The sequence below is a fragment of the Anopheles coluzzii genome (genome assembly GCF_943734685.1).
Source record: "Anopheles coluzzii chromosome X unlocalized genomic scaffold, AcolN3 X_unloc_19, whole genome shotgun sequence".
Taxonomy (NCBI): Eukaryota; Metazoa; Arthropoda; class Insecta; order Diptera; family Culicidae; genus Anopheles; species Anopheles coluzzii.
In genome coordinates, this window is record NW_026054446.1 from 82,501 (window position 1) to 87,500 (window position 5,000).

A 5,000-nucleotide genomic window follows, 5' to 3' on the forward strand; every position below is an offset into this window, starting at 1 on the left:
TTAGTTGACGTGTCATGTGCATGGATGATTGGCGTACGGGTCATGTATGGTGCACTTGCTTCAGTTGAAGGGATGTACTAGTACAGTTATATTAATTGTTTATTTCACGATCTGGTCTTTTGGCTGGATCGCGAAAAAAACGCTAAGTCCCAAATCTTGAACTCGAGAGGAGAGCGCTGATGACAACCTTTTGGACTGGAGCTCCCTAGAATTCGGCTTTTTCCTACTTTAAAGGGATGCACTGTTGTATGTATTGTTTATTCACGATCTGGTCGTTGGATTGGATCGTGGAAAAAAAACGCTAAGTCCCAGATCCTGAACTCGACAGGAAAGCGCTGATGGCAAACATTCTGACTGGAAGTTCCTAGAAATCGGCTTTTTCCTTATTGGCATTATGTGGCACGTTTATTGTGGCTAGAACATTAATTATCCACCAAATGGCACCAACGCTTGGCGAAAGTCTCGAAACACTCCTATCCCGACGCACCAGCAACCGCAACACGATGCAAAATAAATTGCACGAGCTACTGATACTTGTACCATGCACGGTACACGGTACCAAAATATACCCCTGAAAGTGTGCAATTTGGTGCTATTCTAGGAAATTTGTTTGGGGAAGCCTAGCTACGCGTGTCGCACGTTGCATGGTCGTCGATCAGAGGCATGCAAAAGCACCTATCTAGGGGAATTACTTTACGTTCTAGTAGCAAGATCGATTTTCCGGTCTAGCACGGCAGTACGCCTGCATGCATACACTCCATGTACCAAAAATGTATCAACCTAGGCGTTGCTCAGTAGCTTTTGGCGGCACATGTAAAAAGTACTCGAGTTCAGATTCTTGGAACTTTGCGTATTGTTCAAAACTTATAACGAAAACTAAATTATAAATGGGTAAAAGGCTAGGCGTTTCTCAGTAGCTTTTGGCGCCACGTGGCAAAAGTATTCGAGTTCAGATTTCTGGGACTTAGCGTATTTTTCAAACCTGATAATGAAAATTGAAGTACAAATGGGGCATAAGCTAGGCGTTGCCCAGTAACTTTTTTCGCCACATGGAGGAAGTAGTCGAGCTCCAATTTCTGGGACGTAGCGTATTTTTCAATCATAATAAACCAAATCAAACATAAAAATCATGAAACTTACACCACGTCCCTAGGTTGTGCACAAAACGTAACGATAAAGTGCCGGCGAGGTTAGAGGTGCACCAAAATTGTGTACCGATTAGGAAAAGTACTCTATGTTGCTATGACTTGGGTAAAAAGTGTTGATTAACTGCTGGTTACGATAGACAGTTGCTTATCGTACACATCGCAAACGAACACCCCTTAGTGAGCAGTAGCAGAAGTCGATGGAACAAAGCGAATGCATTACAAACTGATCAAGTAAAATAAGGAACGCTACGTACTAGGACTTCTTTCCAAGAATGGTGTCCGCGACGGGAGGGCAAGCGTCCTTCCCAGGTTTCCCTAGTAAACCTTGTATGGTAAACATACCCAAGCGTGTCCGTAAGCACGCAACGATAGTCACGAACGAGCACATACCTAGGGAAAGTACTCTACGTACTAGGACTTCTGTCCAAGAATGGTGTCCGCGACGGTCGGGCACTGTGACGCAATTACCAAATCCTAGAATCGTACAAGCAGTGTGTACAAACATAAACATTAACGCGTTCGCTCGGGCTGCGCCGTCCGTGTTGAACACAAATGCGGGTGATTATATGAGTGGATGGACAAAAACATGCGTGGCGAAGACAATTTTCTGCACGATGTGCACATAGCTCATTTCGTCGTCCCGGGCGAATGGAAAAACACAAAAATCTCGAGTATCTTTCTAGGTTTCTGTTATAAAAGGGCAAGCCAAAAGGTGACCGGTTGAGATGAGCATTTTAAGCATACAAGCACTTAATTGCAACTTTTCCTACAAAAACTAGGTACGTACACGTAGATTGTATCAACATGGACATCTATGAACGCGTACGCTGGAGCTGCACCCTCCGTCTTGTACTTTCCCTGATCGGTACACAGTTTTGGTGCACGGCTATCCCGAAAGGCAACTTGTACCAACATCGACATCCATGAACGCGTACGTAGCGTACTTTCCCTGATCGGTACACAATGTTGGTGCACGGCATAGGAAATGGGCTGAAAATGGTCAAACTCAATCCATTTCCACTAATGATAGTCAATAACAGCTGTGCCGATGAAGTAGGGCACGATGCAAGTCAATGTTATTTAATGAATTACATGTTCACCATACATTTTAGTACAAAATTGCTCGGTCAGACCTACAAAGTGCTATATCTCGAATACTAAACGTCGCAGATGGGTGTCGTAGAACAATTTTAAGTTCGTCTAACGATTCTACATCCGATTCTGGATAGTGGTTTTTCGACCACTTTTCAACATTTTGTGACACCCCGAACCTAGGGGCAGCTCCCTAGCTTTTTTCAAAAATGTGCACCGAACGGGCCAGAGAGCTCGAGCAGTCGAAAAATTTTTTTTTGCTAAAACCCCTAAAAACGTGTCAGGAACGCACCCTAGATGATGAAAAGTGCAACCAGAACGTCAATCGACAACATGCCCGGGGGTACAAATTTGCTCTACGCGTCCCTAGGTAGGGTACTTTTTCGTACAAACATCAAAGTGTACGGTGCACAAAGTGCGCGGAACAAAAATTGCTCGGTCAGACCTAGGACGGGCCATATCTCGAATACTAAACGTCGCAGATGGGTGTCGTAGAACAATTTTAAGTTCGTCTAACGATTCTACATCCGATTCTGGATAGTGGTTTTTCGACCACTTTTCAACATTTTGTGACACCCCGAACCTAGGGGCAGCTCCCTAGCTTTTTTCAAAAATGTGCACCGAACGGGCCAGAGAGCTCGAGTAGTCGAAAATTTTTTTTTTGCTAAAACCCCTCAAAACGTGTCAGGAACGCACCCCAGATGATGAAAAGTGCAACCAGAATGTCAATCGACAACATGCCCGGGGGTACAAATTTGCTCTACGCGTCCCTAGGTAGGGTACTTTTTCATACAAACATCAAAGTGTACGGTGCACAAAGTGCGCGGAACAAAAATTGCTCGGTCAGACCTAGGACGGGCCATATCTCGAATACTAAACGTCGCAGATGGGTGTCGTAGAACAATTTTAAGTTCGTCTAACGATTCTACATCCGATTCTGGATAGTGGTTTTTCGACCACTTTTCAACATTTTGTGACACCCCGAACCTAGGGGCAGCTCCCTAGCTTTTTTCAAAAATGTGCACCGAACGGGCCAGAGAGCTCGAGTAGTCGAAAATTTTTTTTTTGCTAAAACCCCTCAAAACGTGTCAGGAACGCACCCCAGATGATGAAAAGTGCAACCAGAATGTCAATCGACAACATGCCCGGGGGTACAAATTTGCTCTACGCGTCCCTAGGTTGGGTACTTTTTCATACAAACATCAAAGTGTACGGTGCACAAAGTGCGCGGAACAAAAATTGCTCGGTCAGACCTAGGACGGGCCATATCTCGAATACTAAACGTCGCAGATGGGTGTCGTAGAACAATTTTAAGTTCGCCTAACGATTGTACATCCGATTCTGGATAGTGGTTTTTCGACCACTTTTCAACATTTTGTGACACCCCGAACCTAGGGGCAGCTCCCTAGCTTTTTTCAAAAATGTGCACCGAACGGGCCAGAGAGCTCGAGTAGTCGAAAAATTTTTTTTTGCTAAAACCCCTCAAAACGTGTCAGGAACGCACCCTAGATGATGAAAAGTGCAACCAGAACGTGAAACGACAACTTTGTTGGGGGTACCCTTTTTACTCTACGGGCCACTAGTTTAGGCGCGCCAACAGCGCTTTCCTCTCGGGTTCCCATTTTTTGCCCTCCTGGGATTATGATCATTTACTCATTGCCTACTATAGGGAAGGTACCTTGCTCCGAGGTCAAAAATGAAGATTTCACCAAATCGTAGTTTTAACCTCTATTTAGTCGTAGGAGCATGGTTTGCAGTGTCCGTGGGTCATATAAGCCCCCGTTTGGGTCATACGTCCCCTCCCCGATGAAAATCGTCATATGACTATAGGCCGAACTTATGAAGCAAAAGTGGTGTCTGGTGGGTTCTGCCGATGATCTTAACCTATGATTTTGAGTTTCCACTCTTTCAAAACGTTTCCTGGAGCAGTACATCACGGGTCTACGGACCCAAAGACTTCGTTGCGATGGTTTCAAGCATAAAAGTTGTAACAGTTAAGGGTTTTTAATACGCGTATATTAAATCATTGCTTGAAACTAAGCTTCGTTGTCTTTAAACTCTGCAAGACCAATCGAACTTCTTAGGGAAACTCGAAGCATTCACGCTAAGCTGGTGGTGCAGGGCACATAGCGTGATGAAACCGGGTTTCCCTAACCAATGTGGCATATTTTTTCCCTGAGAGTGAAGCTCAGACCCACGTAGGGGAGAGCGAAGTGGAACTTTAATGTTCAATGCAGCAAATGTTCGCCATGCGGATAAACAAGTTGGAATAGTTCAATGTAGTGTAATGCAAACACGAATCGCAAATAACGATACGGGACCCAGAAGCAATTCTGCGGATCCCTCGGGGAGTGGTGAGTTGATATAAATTAGAGGTGAAAGTCCAAGTTGTTCGAGCTCCGGCTCGGCAGCCGATACGAGGTTCCTGTTGAGCTTGTTTGTACATCGCGCAGAGGCGCCGTTCGGTTCTAGCAATGATTCCCGCCACCATGTTCCATGCGTGCAGAGATCCGTTAGAGCTCGTTCAATGTGTCCCGCCGTGATTACGAAAAAGTCCAACAGTTGACTTAGTTGGGTGTGCGTCAAGTAATCGCGCAGAGATGCCGATCGGTTCCTAGCAATGTTTCCCGTCACAAGGTGGTATTGGCACCTGTGCAGAGTGGCCGTTAGCAATGTCTCCCGTATCACGGTGGTGTACCATCACTAGTGCAGAGTGACCGCTAGCAATGTCTCCCGTCACAAGGTGGTAGCCCAGAAGTG